We start from the raw sequence: 19,241 nt of genomic DNA on the forward strand, positions 1-19,241 counted from the left end.
CTATTTTAAGTCATGCAGGATTTGTCCCTCTGTGACTGGCTTGTTTAATAGAACATAAAGTTCTCAAGGTTGATCCATGTTGTCACATATTGCAGGATCTAATTTTACATATAAGTAACACAGGATATTTGTAGACCTTCATCAGAAAGATGAAATCTAGAATTCCCCAGAAGAGAAGATTGCCAAACCTGACTTCATTAAAATGTAAAATGTTTTTTTGATAAAGATTGCATTTTCTCACAGGAGGAAGACAATTGCAGCCCCTGTAATTAACCATTGTTAAACATCTGTAGACAAACAGCCTCTCAAACTACGCATTTGAAAAATGGCCAAAGGGTAAGTGACAGAAGCAGAAGAGAAAATTTGAATGAGCAATCAGCATATAATATGTGCTCAAACTCTTGGTCATCTTCAAAATGCAAAGAAAAAAATGACAATAATAAGAGGCTATCTTTCACTCACCAGATGGGCAAATATTAGGAATCACTAATGCCTGGTCTTGGCAGAGGCTCTCATATATGGGCAATGAGAATATGAGTTGATATGTTTCCAGCAAGTGATTTGGTGTATCTGTTAAAACTACAGTTGTGTGTAACCTTTGATTCAGCAGTTCCATATCTAAACTTCTGTTCATAGAAATAAGATAATCAGTACCTAATGATGAATGTTCATGAATGCTTTCTGCAGCACTATTTGTAATAGTAAAACCTCTTAACGTCCATCCATATCAGTAGAGGAAGAGGGGGATAAACTACCACAAAATCTATAGACTATCACATAGCTATTGGAAAGAATAAACTTACTGATACGTATTTACCAGAAAAGCTATTCATCTTATATTCTTCAAGTTAAAAAAAAAATTACCAAGTAATGTGTATAGTAGCATATTGAAACTAAAAATAAAATCTTTGTGTCTGAGTATATTTGTAGATAAACAGAAAAAAATCATGAAATCATACATACAAACTGACTAACATTAAATTCAAAGAGTAGGTATATATGAAATAGATAACTATAGCCTACAGTATACCACAGGAAATTTTACTCAATATTCTCTAATGGCCTGTATTGGAAAATAATCTAAAAAAAGAGTGGAGATATGTGTGTGTGTATATATATATATATATATAACTGATTCATTTTGCTGTACAACCAAAACTAACACAGCATTGGGGATTAACTATACTCTAATAAGGCAGAGGAACCAGAGATCAAATTGCCAACATCTGGTGGATCATCAAAAAGACAAAGAGTTCCAGGAAAATATCTATTTCTGCTTTATTGACTATGCCAAAGCCTTTAACTGTGTGGATCTCAATAAAATGTGGAAAATTCTGAAAGAGATGGGAATACCAGACCTCCTGACCTACCCCTTGAGAAATCTGTTTGCAGGTCAAGAAGCAACAGTTAGAACTGGACATGGAACAACAGACTGGTTCCAAATAGGAAAAGGACTATGTCAAGGCTGTACATTGTCACCCTGCTTATTTAACTTCTATGCAGAGTACATCATGAGAAATGCTGGGCTGGATGAAGCACCAGCTAGAATCAAGATTCCTGGGAGAAATATCAATAGCCTCAGATATGCAGATGACATGACCCTCATGGCAGAAAGTGAAGAACTAAAGAGCCTCTTGATGAAAGTGAAAGTGGACAGTGAAAAAGTTGGCTTAAAGCTCAACATTCAGAAACTAAGATCATGGCATCTGGTCCCATCACTTCATGGCAAATAGATGGGGAAACAGTGGAAACAGTGTCAGACTTTATTTTGGGGGGCTCCAAAATCACTGCAGATGGTGAGTGCAGCCATGAAATTAAAAGATGCTTACTCTTTGGAAGGAACGTATGACCAACCTAGATAGCATATTAAAAAGCAGACACATTGCTTTGCCAACAAAGGTCCATTTAGTCAAGGCTATGGTTTTTCCAGTAGTCATGTATGGATGTGAGAGTTGGACTATAAAGAAAGCTGAACACAAAAGAATTGATGCTTTTGAACTTTGATGTTGGGGAAGACTCTTGAGACTCCTTGGACTACAAGGAGATCCAACCAGTCCATCCTAAAGGAGATCAGTCCTGAGTGTTCATCGGAAGGGCTGATGTTGAAGCTAAAGTTCCAATACCTTGGCCACCTGATGGGAAGAGCTGACTCATTGGAAAAGACCCTGATTCTGGGAAAGATCAAAGGTGGAAGAAGGGGACGACAGAGTATGAGATGATTGGATGGCATCACCGACTCAACGGATATGAGTTTGGGTAAATTCCAAGAGTTGGTGATGGACAGTGAGGCCTGGCGTCCTGTACTCCATGGGGTCGCAAAGAGTTCAACATGACTGAGTGACTGAACTGAACTGAACCGAATAAAATTTTTTTTTAAACTTCAAAAAGCAGGAGGAGAAATTTTGTAAATCAGAAAGAGAAGGCTAATGTTAGATTTGTTATACATTATAAGGCAATATAGTCACATTGTTCACAGATACGTTTCTCATCTAAAATTTCACCTGCCCCTTTGGCCTATTCATGTCCCCCCTGCTGTCATCTGGCCTCTCAAAACATGTGATTCATGGATAAACTGACAAAGAAAAAGGCTGATTCAAAGCATTTTATTTAGTAAGACAGTGCCCAAGTATGACCTAACAGAGGCTGCCCAAAAATTAGTAGTGAAAAGGAGATTTCAGCCTAATTTTTCCTGTGAGTAGTCAATGAAGAGGAAAGGAAATGTAAGCCAAGCTTCTGGTATTTTAACACTTTAAAACTGTGAAAAATAAATCTGTGATCTGAGCTTTCTCTTCTTCTAAAAACTTAGCCCTAGTAGGAAGGAATCTCAAACCAGCTCAGCTATTTATCGAATTATTATCTGAAAGCATATCCATTGACACATGAGTATATTTATACTCAAATACTCATGAAGTTTTACTTACTAAAGAATGGGAACAGACTTCGCTGGTGGTCCGATGGTTAAGAATATGCATACCAACAGCAGGGAGCATGGGTTTGATCCTTGGTCTGGGGAGATCCCACGTGCTGTTAGGCAGCTAAGCCCATGAGATACACAGATGACACCACCCTTATGGCAGAAAGTAAAGAAGAACTAAAGAGCCTCTTTATGAAAGTGAAAAAGGAGAGGGAAAAAGTTGGTTTAAAACTCAACATTCAAAAAATTAAGATCATGGCATCCAGTCTCATCACTTCATGGCAAATGGGGAAACAGTGGAAACAGTGACAGATTTATTTTGGGGGGCTCCAAAATCACTGCAGATGGTGACTGCAGCCATGAAATTAAAAGACACTTCCTCCTTGGAAGAAAAGTTATGAACAACCCAAACAGCATATTAAAAAGCAGAGACATTACTTTGCCAACAAAGGTCCATCACGTCAAAGCTGTGGTTTTTTCAGTAGTCATGTATGGATGCGAGAGTTGGACTATAAAGAAAGCTGAGCACTGAAGAAATTGATGTTTTTGAACTGTGGTGCTGGAGAAGACTCTTGAGAGTCCCTTGGACTGCAAGGAAATCCAACCAGTCTATCCTAAAAGAATTCAGTTCTGAATATTCACTGGAAGAACTGATGCTGAAGCTGAAACTCCAAGACTTTGGCCAGCTGATGGGAAGAACTGACTCATTGGAAAAGACCCTGATGCTGGGAAAGATTGAAGGGGGAGGAGAAGGGGATGACAGAGAATAAGATGGTTGGATGGCATCACCGACTCAATGGACATGAGTTTGAGTAAACTCCGGGAGTTGGTGAAGGACAGGAAGGCCTGGCATGCTGCAGTCCATGCGGTTGCAACCCTGAGGGTCCCAACCCTCAGTCGGACACAACTGAGCGACTGAACTGAACTGACACTGCAACTAAAGAAAGCCTGTGGATAGCATCAGAGACCCAGAGCAGCCAATAATAATTAATTAATTTTTTTTAAAAAATAAAGAATGAGAACAATTTTCAAAATGGATAGAAAAATGGTACTGATGTAAGTATGTACAGGGCAACGATAGACACGCAGATATAGAGAATGGACTTATGGACTCGAGAGGAAGGGGAAGATAGAACAAACTGAGACTAGCATTTACATATATACACTTCTGCTCATGCTCAATTGTTCAGTCATGTCTGGCTCTTTGCAATATTATGGACTGTAGCCCACCAGGCACCTCTGTCCACAGGATTCTCCAGGCAAGAATACTGGAGTGAGTTGCCATTTCCTTCTCCAGGGGATTTTCCTGACCCAGGGATTGAACCCAATCTCTTGCATCTCCAGCATTAGGAGACAGATTCTTTACCACTGAGCCACTTGGGAAGTCCATATATATACTGGTATGTGTAAAATAGATAGCTAATGGGAAGTTGCTGTATTGTGTAGGGAGCTCAGCTCAGTGCTCTCTGATGACCTAGAGAGGTGGGAGGGCTGAGGCGGCGAGGAAGGCTCAACAGGGAGGCTCAAGAGGGAATGGATATGTGTATACATATAGCTGATTCACTTTGTTGTACAGCAAAAACTAACACAACCAATTATACTCCAATTACAAAAAGAATAGGAACAATTTTCAAACTCTCAAGCCCTTTTGTAATAATAAATGGAGAAGGCAATGGCACCCCACTCCAGTACTCTTGCCTGGAAAATCCCATGGATGGAGGAGCCTGGTAGGCTACAGTCCATGGGTTCGCTAAGAGTCAGACACGACTGAGCGACTTCACTTTCCCTTTTCACTTTCCTGCATTGGAGAAGGAAATGGCAACCCACTCCAGTGTTCTTGCCTGGAGAATCCCAGGGACGGGGGAGCCTGGTGGGCTGCCGTCTCTGGGGTCGCACAGAGTCGGACATGACTGAAGTGACTTAGCAGCAGCAGTAATAATAAAAAAAATTACTAACACTTTTTGAAAGCTTACTTTGTGTCAGACACCATGCTAAATGCTTCATATACTATTTTATTCCATTATCACAATTCCATTAAGTAGATAATATTATACACTCTGTTTTACAAATGAAGATGCTAAGGTTAGGGACTCTGTAATCTATGCAAAGCTATGCATCCAGGAATTGGCTTGGCCATCAGGGAACCCACTTTGCTTCCTATAGAACAGCAGAGCCCCTAGAGAGTAGTAAGTGTTTCTCTCAGCATGTTCTAAAGGCTGGTGAAACAGATCAGCCAGGGGTCCCCGCATAGACAGGACCATAGATGTTCCAAAGGAACATTCATTCTTAGATGATTCAAGGATAATGAGCTGTCAGCCGATGAGCTTTGACTTCATTATCTAAATCCTACAGCAACAGACACATTTAGAGGCAATTCTCAGTGGTAAGATATTTTATCCCATGTACCAGAGCAACGGGATGGAAAAGATAGCCAGCACCATGCAGCTTCAAGTAGACCAATTTGCAGCAGGCCTGAGTTGGACAAGAACTTCCACTGGATAAGGACAATGCAGAGAAATGTCTCATTGTAACTGCTATCTATTCACCCTATTTTTAAAAGCATGAACCATCCTTATAGAAGCGTCCCTAGATCTAACCTATATTTTGCCACACAAAGAACTTTGGATGATTCTTCCTCATCTTTTAGTTTTGAGGGGAATAGCCTTTAAGGAGAGCTCATTCTATTTAGTATGTGAGGGTCAGGACTTCCCTGGCAGTCCAGTGGTTAAGAATATGCCTTCCAAGGCAGGGAATGTTGGTTCACTCCCTAAGAGCCCACGTGCCACGAGGCAACTAAGCCTGAGCACCACAACTCCTGAGCCCATGTGCCACAACTAGAGAAACTGTGAGCCACAGCAAAAGATCCTGCATGTGGCAATGAAGATCCCCTGTGATGCAACTAAGACCCAATGCAGGCATTCAAATAATAAATACGTAATTAAAAAAAAAAAAAAAAAACACCACTTCTTTTAAAAAAAGAGAGTCAAACGTGACATTAGGGTATATAGAGCCATAGATAAAGTGAACTCCAAAACCTTATAGAACACTAATGTCTACTGGAAACACAAGGTTGACTTCCCAGTTTTCTTATTACAGGAATTTTCTGTTGAATTGATTTCAATCTATGGAAGACAAGCTAAGAACTATTATGGCATGGTATCAGAGAGATTAAAAGATTGAAGAGATTTGTTGTGGTGATTCTCTGTGTCAGCTGAGATACCAGCAAGAAACAGATAGAATGCTCAATAAAGAAAATATGAGAACTTTAAGAAAAATGGTTGACAGAGGTGTGGGTAGGGTGTAGGAAAACCACAAGGGCTTGGCGGGTAGTCATACTAGTTACCACTCCTGAGCCTGAAGAGGGAAGGAGAGGCAGGTGTACCAAGAGAACTGTGTGGAGAAGACCATCTTAAAGGGGCTTGGACCCTCAACCAAGGCACACAATCAACCAATTGAAAACCCACAAGAAGGGGTGCCTCCCCATGGGCTAAATCCCGCCCACAATGAGAGAGCAAGAGAGATCACTGATGCAATCCCTAAAAGTCAGCCTGCTTGCCATAGAAAAGGGCGAAGAATAAGAAAGAGTGACTCTGAAGGGACAAAAGAAAGATGGCCAGCACAGCATCTGTCTTTCCACTCAATGCCGGTAGCAGGCCAGACTGATGACGGTTTAGCACTGAGGAAGCACACGGTATCTTTTGGCATAGTCCCTGGAACAGAAACAACTCATTCAGCACACAAACTGAATGGCACAAACATGCCTTTGGCAGTTTGGTCAGAGGACAGGGGTTCATTCACTGCAAGAACAAAAAGATCCTTAATTTTAGACTTGGCTTCTCCTACTCAGTTTGTAAGAGCAAAATATACTACAAATATACATAACTGCAGTCTCGATGTAAACCCAAACCCCCATTTCCCTAGCCGCTTTCATTACAGCACCTGACATAGAGAGAAAATTAGCTGGCAAGGGACAAAAAGTAAGGAAGATGAATATTCCTAATGTTACTACAGGCCACATACATACATTTTAATCATTACTTGTTTCCAGCAGGTCAAAGGTGCATTGCCGATTACCTGTAGGTGAGTGAATTGTGATGGTCTCCACCTGGGCCACTAATCATTCCATGTGTCCAAGAAGGTTCAGTTTTCAGTGTATGCTATTGGAAAGTTATCAGAATTGTATGAAGGGTTTGGACCTCCTTCCTTCTCATTGGAATATTTCAAGAGTAATTTCAACTCACATCCAGGATTCATGACCATGAGATAATATGTCACTGCAAGATTTTAACATTTAGATAGCATTACCAATTCAATGGATATGAACTTGAGCAAACTCCAGGAGATAGTGGAGGATCAGGAAGCCTGGCATGCTGCAGTCCATGGGGTTACAAAGGCTCAGACACGACTTAGCGACTTAACAACAACAATAAGTTCAATTGTTAACCTAAGAATATCATATCCATTAATACCTCTGTAATGAAACATATGACAGAATATCTTTTATACTGCCTGCTTGTTAGGTTTGTAATATTTAGATAATAGATAATAAATTTTTGACTCTACTTTTCTACACTTTTTTTTCAATTTACAAAAATAAAACTTAGCTCATTTCTTAAGCAAAATGAATCAAACTTCCAACTAGGAATTTCAGAGAAAAGTTTGCATGGTATCAAAAAATTTAAAAATTCTCTTTCAGTTACTTTGGCTTATAAAAAAATGTTGGTCAGAGAAGGATTCACTCCTGGGGTTTCCCCCAGCATTCTTCCTGCTTGTTTTAAGATGAACTCTTGGTCACTAGGGCCCACTTTGTGAAACAGTGGACTGATGGAGAATTCCAGGCCCAGATGGTTTCATGGTGAATTCTGCCAAACATTTAAGGAAGAAATAATAATTTGACAAAATTTCTTCCAGAGAGTAAGAGGAGGGAACACTTCTTAGCTCATTTTGTGAAGCCAGCATCAACACCCTGATACCAAAATAGAGACATTACAAGAAAACCATGGCCCAAAAGTGTGAATTCTCATGAACAAAAACCAGGGATCAGAAAACGGCAATCTGTAGGCTGGCTGGCTGTAAACAAAGCTTTGTGGGAACACAGCCACATCCATTCATTTGCTATGACAGAGTCAAACAGTTGCAGATGCAATGGAAAATATGTGGTCCAAAAGTCAACGCTATGTACTCTATGGCCATTTACAAAGTTTGCCAACTCCTGACACAAAACTCAACAAATAGCAGCAAAGTTGAGTTGAGCAATATGTAAAAGTATATAATACTTACTGACCAAGTCCACAAAGGGTGTGTCAAGGATGGGATGGATCCCAGAGCCAAAGTAGGCTGAGGAGTGCCCCTACACATGGGGACAGGCAGCAGTGGCAGTAAGAAAACAATTACCTACACAGGGAACACAGACTACATGCAAGTATACAGAGAATAATCATCTTGCCCCAGAACTAAAAATCCTAAAAAAGTCCATAGAGCATCATGAGGATATATGAGAAGGTTCTTGCTGTTGTTCAGTCACTGAGACCTATCCAACTCTGTGACCCCTTGGACTGCAGCACACCAGACTTCCCTGTCCTTCACCATCTCCCAGAGTTTCCTCAAATTCATGTCCATTGAGCTGGTGATGACATTCAGCCAACTTATATTTTGTCATTCCCTTTTCCTCTTGCCCTCAATTTTTCCCAGCATCAGAGAAGGTAAGAGTTGCCAGTTTAAAGAGCCTCCTACTGGCCAAATTATGGACAATTTGAGCATCAAAATAAGTTATAATAATGGTTTGCCATCTATTGGCAAAAATAGGTATCAATGAGTTTATACTCAGTACTCAGTTCAGTTCAGTTCACTCACTCGGTCATGTCCAACACTTTGCAACCCCATGGACTGCAGCACACCAGGCTTCCCTGTCCATCACCAACTCCCGGAGTTTACTCAAACTCACGTCCATTGAGTTGGTGGTGCCATCCAACCATCTCATCCTCTGTCATCCCCTTCTCCTCTCCTTTCAATCTTTCCCAGCATCAGGGTCTTTTCCAATGAGTCAGTTCTTCCCATCAGCTGGCCAAAGTATTGGAATTTCAGCTTTGGCATCAGTCCTTCCAATGAATATTCAGGACTGATTTCCTTTAGGATAGACTGGTTGGATTTCCTTGCAGTCCAAGGGACTCTCAAGAGTCTTCTCCAACATCAAAGTTCAAAAGCATTGTATCTTCAATGCTCAATTTCTTTATAATCCAACTCTCACATCCACATGTGACTACTGGAAAAACCATAGCTTTGACTAGATAGACCTTTGTTGGCAAAATGATGCCTCTGCTTTTTAACGTGCTGTCTAGTTTGGTCATAACTTTTCTTCCAAGGAGCAAGTGTCTTTTAATTTCATGGTTGCAGTCACCATCTGCAGTGATTTTGGAGCCCAAAAAAACAAAGTCTGTCACTGTTTCCACTGTTTCCCCATCTATTTGCCATGAAGTGATGGGACCAGATGCCATGATCTTAGTTTTCTGAATGTTGATCTTTAAGCCAACTTTTTCCCTCTCCTTTTTCACTTTCATCAAGAGGCTTTTTATTCTTCACTTTCTGCCATAAGCATGGTGTTATCTACATATATGAGGTTACTGATATTTCTCTTAACAATCTTGATTCCAGCTTGTGTTTCATCCAGCCCAGCTTTTCTCATGATGCATTCTGCATATAAATTAAATAAGCAGGGTGACCATACACAGCCTTGACATACTGCTTTTCCTATTTGGAATGAGTCTATTGTTCCATGTCCAGTTCTAAGTATTGCTTCCTGACCTGCATACAGATTTATCAAAAGGCAGGTCAGGTGGTCTGCTATTCCCATCTCTTTCAGAATTTTCCACAGTTTATTGTGATCCACACAGTCAAAGGCTTTGGCATAGTCAATAAAGCAGAAATAGATGTTTTTCTGGAACTCTCTTGCTTTTTCAATGATCCAGTGAATGTTGACAATTTGCTCTCTTGTTCCTTTGCTTTTTCTAAAATGAGCTTGAACATCTGGAAGTTCATGGTTCATGTACTATTGAAGCCTGGCTTGGAGAATTTTCAGCATTACTTTACTAGCATGTGAGATGAGTGCAATTGTGTTGTAGTTGGAACATTCTTTGGCATTGCCTTTCTTTGGAATAAGAATGAAAACTGACCTTTTCCAGTCCTGTGGCCACTGCTGAGTTTTCCAATTTGCTGGCATTTGAGTGCAGCACATTCACAGCATCATCTTTTAGGATTTGAAATAGCTCAACTGGAATTCCATCACCTCCACTAGCTTTGTTCATAGTGATGCTTACTAAGTCCCACTTGACTTCGCATTCCAGGATGTCTGGCTCCAGGTGAGTGATGACAACATTGTGATTATCTGAGTCATAAAGGTCTTTTTTCTTTAGTTCTTCTGTGTAATCTTGCCATCTCTTCTTAATATCTTCTGCTTCTGTTAGGTCCATACCATTTCTATCCTTTATTGTACTTGCCTTTGTATGAAATGTTCCCTTGGTATCTCTAATTTTCTTAAAGAGATTTCTAGTCTTTCCCATTCTAATGTTTCCTCTATTTCTTTGCATTGATCACCTAGGAAGGCTTTCTTATCTCTCCTTGCTATTCTTTGGAACTCTGCCTTCAGAAGGGTATATCTTTCCTTTTCTCCTTTGCCTTTCACTTCTCTTCTTTCTCAACTATTTGTAAGGCCTCCTCTGACAACCATTTTGTCTTTTTGCATTTCTTTTTCTTGGGGATGGTCTTGATTCCTGTCTCCTGTACAATGTCACGAACCTCTGTCCATAGTTCTTCAGGCACTCTGTCTATCAGATCTAGTCCCTTGAATCTATTTCTCACTTCCACTGTATAATCATAAGGGATTTGATTTAGGTCATACCTGAATGGTCCAGTGGTTTTCCCTACTTTCTTCAACCTAAGTCTGAATTTGGTAATAAGGAGTTCATGATCTGAGCCACAGTCAGCTCCCAGTCTTGTTTTTCCTGACTGTATAGAGCTTCTCCATCTTGGCTGCAAAGAATATAATCAATCTGATTTCAGTGTCGACCATCTGGTGATGTCTGTGTGTAGTCTTCTCTTATGTTGTTGGAAGAAGGTGTTTGCTATGACCAGTGCCTTCTCATGGCAAAACTCTATTAGCCTTTACCCTGCTTTTGTTCTGTACTCCAAGGCCAAATTTGCCTGTTACTCCAGGTGTTTCTTGACTTCCTACTTTTGCATTCCAGTCCCCTATAATGAAGAGGACATCTTTTTTGGGTGTTAGTTCTAGAAGGTCTTGTAGGTCTTCATACAACCATTCAACTTCAGTTTCTTCAGCATTACTGGTTGGGGCATAGGCTTGGATTACTGTGATATTGAATGGTTTGCCTTGGAAATGAACAGAGTTCATTCTGTCATTTTGAGATTGCACCCAAGTACTGCATTTTGGACTCTTGTTGACTATGATGGCTTCTCCATTTCTTCTAAGGGATTCTTGCCCAAAGTAGTAGATATAATGGTCATTGGAGTTAAATTCACCCATTCCAGTCCATTTTAGTTCACTGATTCCTAAAATGTCGATGTTCACTCTTGTCATCTCCTGTTTGACCACTTCCAATTTGCCTTGATTCATGGACCTAGCATTCCAGGTTCCTATGCAATATTGCTCTTTATAGCATCAGACTTTACTTCCACCACCAGTCACATCCACAACCGAGTGTTGTTTTTGCTTTGACTCCATCTCTTCATTCTTTCTGGAGTTATTTCTCCATTGATCTCCAGTAGCATACGGGGCACCTACCAACCTGGGGAGTTTATCTTTCAGTGTCTATCTTTTTACCTTTTCATACTGTTCATTGCTAGGTATCAATATTTTTGCTAGGTATCAATAATTCATAATGAGTTCATCAATGTGTTCATAAATAAATAGGCTGTTCCTTAGGTTAGAAGGCCAACTAATAAGGATAGAAGGAAGAACTGAACTATAAAACTTACTGTTTGTTTGGCAGTTTTCATAGTAATGATTAATTCAGCCAAGAAACACAAATGGATATTCAAAATAGAGGCGTTTGTGCATTGGAGTTGTTGGACCTTAAAATTCCTGAGAATTTAACAACTTCAGGAATTTTAAGGTTAAAGTTGTTAAAATTATTGAAATTCAGATGATCTGAATGTGCAATTAAATTATGTTTAAATAGATGTACAGACAGATTTGATCCCTCAATCATATCTGACTCTTCATGGCCCCTTAGCCTTTAACTCGCCAGGCTCCTTTGTCTATGGAATTTTCCAGGCAAGAATGCTGGAGTGGGTTGCCATGCTGTCTTCCAGGGAGGACCGGGATAGAATATGTCAATTGTAGAGGCCAGGGCCAGATGCCCAGCCCTGGACCCAAGAAGCTGGACCAGCCTCTCTGGGACCATGTGAGCTGAGGATCATGGGAAATTTGATTCTCTGATGGAAAACAGAACTAGATGAAGGAAGAGAAGGGGCAGAGAAGGCAAGGGAAAGAGCAACCATTCAGTTTTCTAGAATGTGCTAATATCCTGCTGCTGCTGTTGCTGCTGCTAAGTCGCTTCAGCTGTGTCTGACTCTTCACAACCCCATGGACTACAGCCTACCAGGCTCCTCCGCCCATGGTATTTTCCAGGCAAGAATACTGGAGTGGGTTGCCATTGCCTTCTCCGACTAATATCCTAGGAAGCAGGAAAGAAAGTCATAAGAAAGGGGCAGGGGGAGGGGCAAAGTGTTTTATTCAGCAAACATCAAAAAAAAAAAAAAACATAAAAAGGAAAAAGTCTTTGTATCCAGCAATCATTAACAACATCCCAAGGGCTACTTGAGCAGAGTCAGGGATGGGGTGCTGGTCATAATCAATAGTTGATAGAATGATGGTTTCAGTGGATGGTGGGGAGATGGCAGTAACAGACAGAGACTCATTTTTCAAGAAGTTTCTCTGTGAAAGACGCGAACGAGACAAAATGTTCAAAGGCAGGATTTTTTAAGGGAGAAACCTGAATATATTATTTAGAGGCAGACAGGAAGAAACACCTAAATTGTGCCATGTTTGAGAACGTTGGAAATTTATTGAAATAAAGGAGTAGATAGCTAGTGGACTACTGTTAGAGCTGTGTTCCAAATGATCTCACTTTCATACTTTCTAAGAAATGCTCCTTTGTTGTGAACTAAATATTCCTGAAGGCCAGGGGTTATCTTACTTCATTGGTTTACCAAAACAGGCTGACACGGTGCCACTGAATAAATTAATAGTGAAAACATATTGTGAGTGTGCTCTGTTGAGTCAGAGGTCTCAAGATGGATAATTTACACTTGGATTTCAAATCTTTGATACCAAGCAAACAGAAGCAAGCAAAACCAAACAAAATCTGACCAAAGCAGCAAAATTCCCACAAAGAGAGACACAGCCAGATATTCAGTCTTACACTGGAGCATCACACGTCCATTAGTCATTCGATTTTCAGGAGAACATTTGCTCAATATTTATTTTAAAAATATTTGATTGCCTACAATGTGTTTTAGTAATAACCCTGTCTATAATGTGGGTTTCTATCAGTGTAGATTGAGAAGCTCTTTTGTTTGATTTTTTTCCAGATAATGTCTCTGATTTTTCAGTACTAATCTAAAAATATCAGCCATGGGGACAGTCCTCCAGTTTGGAAATCTTGATGCATTCTCCAGTGAGAACACACTGCGCCTGGGGCAGGAAATGAATCTCTTTGTCTCCTCTTTTTCTCCTTCCTCTTTCCTTGAGGGTAAGACTGGCTTAGAAGAATAATCACCCATTTGAACAGTGAACATAGCTGCCTGCTTGAGAGAGTTCTTTTAAGTCCATATCTGCATAATCCTAATGAAAAATGAGAAAGAGGAATGAATTAAGAAAAGTCCCTTAATAACAATATAATGCCTCTGTCCGTATTTGTAGGATTTGAGTTTCCATTCAGTCAGAATTGGCTAAGAAATTCAAATGTGTCTTCAGTGCAGCAAAGGACACAAAAGAGACTCATGATGAGGAAGAGCTATTGCTCTTCTGATCTCCTAATTCTATTCAAACAAATATGTTGACAGGTCATCCAACAGAAATTTTATAAGCAAGTTCAGTTTTCCTCTGAATTAAGCAAAGGAGTCATTTCCCAAGCAAGAAGGGAACTCTAAGTAACCCAGTGCCCCTCTGGCTCATGGCTGCCTCTCTGTTTCTCAGTCAGTGACTGGAGGGCAGAATTCCAGAGTGACTTTGAGACTTGGCCATGCCAGGGGAAAGCCTGGATTAAATAAATCCAGACACTTCGGATCATGTCACACTCTGAGTGAATATCTCCCTCTCCGTCTCCCCATCAACTCCACACTCATCCTCAAGATAAAAGTTACGTTTCTCAGCTTGACCGCAAGACCCTTTCTCCTCCTTCTGGTTCCCTTTTCCCTCTCCCAACACATCTCTGTGCCCGCCGGGTCTCCCTTCCCCCTTCCCTGTTCCTTCATACCTTTTTATACGTGGCTTCACCGGCCAGAAATGCCCCTCCTCTAGAAAACAAAAATTGCTCGGTTATGTTGCAATGTTCTTGTCTGAGAAAATAGTAAACCCCCAAAGGTAATGCTTCACTGGTACATCTTACCACCTATAAAATGAGACTATGTATCAGTCTAAAGTTTTACTTTTGATTTTTTTTTAGGGAAGCCTAAACTCTGTTTTTGGTAATCCACTTTGAATTGATAAGTCATTAGCTTTCTAATGGAGACAAGAATAACACCAACAAAACATCAAAAGAAATACTCACCATCATATACGTGATAGGTGCAATTTGACTTTCAGTTTAACGGTGTGGATTGGCCTCTCTTATGCATTATATTTGCAGTCACTGTTGCTCACTTAGAGCCGAAATGCTGAAGTGACAATGATTATCATTCTCAACAGGTGTCAACAAAAATTTTTAAGCAAAAAGTCATTTGAAAAATTTTAATTAAAACCTATAATTTAAAAGGAAACTATAATTTCAGCTATTGAGGCCTTTGGGGATTCAAGAAGTTAATTTCCAGATCAATTCTCATGACAATGATGTATCATTTCTATAAAAGCTATAGCATCAGAATAACTGGAAATCACTTACAGTCTACAATTTCATTTGTTGTTGTCACTATGTCCAACTGTTTGCAACCCTAGGGACTGTAGCATGCCAGGCCTCCCTTGCCATCTCCCAGAGTTCACCCAACTTCATATTCATTGAATCAGTAATGCTATCCAACCACCTCATCCTTTGCCACTAGTGTTTTATGAAGATAAAGGGTCACTAGGAGTTTCTTCGGAGATGGCAATGGCACCCCACTCCAGTACTCTTGCCTGGAAAATCCCATGGATGGAGTAGCCTGGTAGGCTGTAGTCCATGGGGTCGCTAAGAGTCGGACACGACTGAGCGACTTCACTTTCACTTTTCACTTTCCTGCATTGGAGAAGGAAATGGCAACCCACTCCAGTGTTCTTGCCTGGAGAATCCCAGGGACGGGGGAGCCTGGTGGGCTGCCGTCTACGGGGCCGCAGAGAGTTGGACATGACTGAAGCGACTTAACAGCAGCAGCAGGAGTTTCTTATAATGTGTGATAAATGTCAAGAGGAAATCTCTTAATGATATTCATCAGAATCTAGAGAATTGGTGACTAGTCTCTTCTTTGGTATTTCTCTCATATATTCTTCATCTCTACAATCCCAGATTTTGATGGCTTCTATGCTAAAAAAATTAGGCCATCTATTGCTTTTCTCAAGATAATTTCTTTGTATTTTTGGAGAGGAGGAACATGAGCTATGGATAAGGCAACAAGGACAAGGAAGAAGACTACAGAATTAAGTACCATGAATAATGACAGTAGACATGCCAAAAGATGACATATTAATAGAATGAGACATTTAAGTCTTGCTCTGATGTGCCAAACCTGAATTGATTCAAGCTGCTTGGAATAAGGATAGCTTGGAACCTTAATGTGCAAATGATGCTGGCTGCATAAAAAATATCCCAAACAAAATCAAACAGAACTAATAAAAGTTGGAAGAACTTCGAAAAGAAATCCATATAGCATTGGTGTAATAGAGCATGTTCCTTGGCCTTGGAAGCTGAAGGATTTTTATACCTAGAAAAGTTATTCCCAGCACAGACATCAATTAAATGATTGCTCTCACTTTTAGTAAGAATGCCTATGCTCATATCAATTGACCTTTCCTTTCTCATGATGAATATAGAACAATGAACAAAATCAAGTGGGGATACTATTCCATTTGTTCTTTTTTTTCAAAATGTATTAAATTATGTTAGACAGCTATCCTTGAACATTTTCAAAAATTCATTCATCCACTATTATATACAGATTTTTTGTGAGTCATCATCTTCAGCATTGCTTTTGGAAATTTTACTTTCAAATTAAATATTCAATGAAAAATGCTCAAAATATCACTAAGATGGTTTTTCCTTTCTTTTTAGTCAGGAATCTAACATAATGTAGCCATCATTGTTCATTTAGGTAAAATTTAGCTCCCAGTCCCCCACTCTTTCTCAGTCTCCCTCTTTACAAATATATTTCTTCTCTCCATAAATTTCTTCATTTATTTTTCCCTACTTACTTTTTTCTCCATAATCTCCTATTCATCCTCACATTTGACATCTCAGTAGCTTACCTTCTCAAATAGCTCTAATAGCACCTTAGACCTCTCCAGGAAAGAGGAACTCTGTAAGCTGAATGAATAACTCTAGTTTTATTTAAAATGTATGTGGTTCTTAAAAAATATATATAAAGTACAGTTGTTTTTAAACCTTTCATTTTTGTGCTCTCTGAGACCTGTGAATAGAGAATTGTTTTTTGGGTTTTTTTTTTAAAGAACTCATTAAGAGTGGCAAGTATAACCTGACATGGTCTAAAAACTGAATGAATGAAACAGCGGCCCCAGAAGGGCACCTAAAAGGGTCTAAAACTAGAGTCCAAGGGTTGCTCACATCGTCAGCTGCAGCTCCCGGCACGTGCTGTTAGGCAATGATGGCAACCCACCCACATCTCTGCAGTGACGTAACCCTCCTTAACTACAGCATTTTGAACCAAGGAAATGGCTGCCTTGTCTCACAGGAAGTCCTTATAATTCTACTTCTGCCCAGCTTCCTGTGTCCTTGCATCAGTTTTCCTTATCTAGAGGAAATCCAGCCTGAGATTATGTGTGGCTTGAGAGAGAATTTTCTTAGTATTTTTTCCCTTACAAAGATAAATGTTTCCCCACAGCACCTGAATAGTTTCCAACGCAGGCTGTTTGTACTTAGATCTGTTTCCACTATCTAAAAACGACAAGGCTTGTCATTCAGTCCAACCTGCCACTTTCTCTTACAGCCATTTACGCCATGTATGGTTTAGAGTCAAGACATTATTTCTTGACTCTTGCCCTTGATTTCTTGCCCTTTCTACAAAAGGTGAAATAGAGGTTCAGAGAAGCTAGAGCATTTTCTACAGGGATCACGGAATCAGTTAGTAGCCAATCTACTTCAGATTCCACTCCAGTGTTCTTAAGTCTCATCCCCTCGTGCGTCAGTCAGAGTCCCAGAAGACAAGAAGTAGCTCCCAAAGGGTGCAAATGATATAAAGCTTGAGTAAATAGATGATTTACATAGGTGTGAGTAAGTTCAAAAGAAAATAAATTTAGAATGGTGAAGTGTTCAGAAAATGGCAACCGGAAATTGCTCATTGGAAGGCATTAGCATTCCCAGTACTGGAGACACACAGGAAGAAACATCAATGGTATTTTTGTCAGAGTTCAGTAGGAGCTGGCGCTGAGGAGAGGAAGACACCCAGCAAGAGACAGAGTGTGGTGGGACGTGGCTACTGCCAGAGATGAGACATCAAAGACTCTCCTCCCTCAGAGCTCCCACTGGTACTTCCTGTTGCCTAAGTACCACCCAAAGAAAGTCAGGAAAAGATCCCACATGACTTCCTCCCAAGGAGTTGGCTTCCACAGGTCGGGAGTGCAGGATAGATTTAGAGGTTAGGACTACAGGGTGAGGAACAAAACAAAAAGCCAGAACACTTTATTTATACCATATTTGTGAATTGATTATTCTATTTTTCAAGGTATAATTCATACTAGAGATATGAGTAACTCCCATTTAAAAGAGTCTAATTAACACTTAATTGACATTTCATCCTTGTGTAGTCTTACACATAAAAAGAGCGTACAACCTCAAATACTCCTAAAAATTTCAAGATTCATGGTTTCTGGCAAACCAGACATCTGCTGCTACTGCTAAGTCACTTCAGTCGTGTCTGACTCTGTGCGACCCCATAGACAGCAGTCCACCAGGCTCCGTTGTCCCTGGGATTCTCCAGGCAAGAAGAATGGAGTGGGTTGCCATTTCCTTCTCCAATGCATGAAAGCGAAAAGTGAAAGTGAAGTCGCTCAGTCGTGTCTGACTCTTTGAGACCCCGTGGACTGCAGCCTACCAGGCTCCTCCAACCATGGAATTTGCCAGGCAAGAGTATTGGAGTGGGTTGCCACTGCCTTCTCCAACCAGTCATCTAGCATCAGAAAATTCATGTTACCAAGCCATGAGCTTTCTGGAATGAGTATGAGCCTCCCTAAGAAAGGCTGCCCTGGTGGCTCATATGGTAAAGAATCTGCCTGCAATGCAGGAGACCAGAGTTTGATCCCTGGGTTGGGAAGATCCCCTGGAAAAGGGAATGGCTACCCACTCCAGTAATCATGCCTGGAGAATTCCATGGACAGAGGAGGCTGGCAGGCTACAGTCCAAGGGGGTCACAAAGATTTGGACACAGCTGAGTAATAAACACAAACGGGGGAGTCTACATAGACCACATGAGAATTTTTAATGCTCTTTCTCATGAGGGGCTCCATGGAAAAATCTGGAGAGAGACCTCAAAATCTGATCAACACAAAATATCACAATTTGTGAACAGTTCCTAACCTTCACAGTCACTGAGTCAAATACAGCCCTAGGTCCACTGCTCCAAAACAGAAAATACCCAAATACTCCAAAACAGAAAAGAAGAATGTTTTGTTCAGTTCAGTTCAGTTTCTCAGTCATGTCTGACTCCTTGTGACTCCATGAACCACAGCACGCCAAGCCTTCCTGTCCATTACCAACTCCCGGAGTTGACCCAAACCCATGTACATCAAGTCGGTGATGCCATCAAACCATCTCACTCTCTGTCGTCCCCTTCTCCTTCTGCCCTCAATCTTTCCCAGCATCAGAGTCTTTTCAAAGGAGTCAGCTCTTCCCATCAGGTGGCCAAAGTCTTGGAGTTTCAGCTTCAACATCAATGAACATCCAATGAACAT

At 40.5% G+C, this 19,241-nt stretch overlaps 1 long non-coding RNA gene across 1 annotated transcript in view; it reads left to right on the forward strand.

Annotated features, from left to right (window-relative positions):
* The first annotated feature begins 240 nt into the window (after positions 1 to 240).
* LOC147365615 (uncharacterized) overlaps positions 241 to 19,241 on the forward strand; it is a 30,348-nt gene continuing 11,347 nt past the window's right edge. The window contains exon 1 of the long non-coding RNA XR_015132293.1: positions 241 to 336. This is a non-coding gene — a long non-coding RNA (uncharacterized LOC147365615). The remainder of the gene's footprint in view (positions 337 to 19,241) is intronic.

The sequence above is a fragment of the Bos grunniens genome, chromosome 9 (genome assembly GCF_055505025.1).
Source record: "Bos grunniens cultivar Pamir isolate PY7600 chromosome 9, Bosgru_T2T1.0, whole genome shotgun sequence".
Lineage (NCBI taxonomy): Eukaryota > Metazoa > Chordata > Mammalia > Artiodactyla > Bovidae > Bos > Bos grunniens.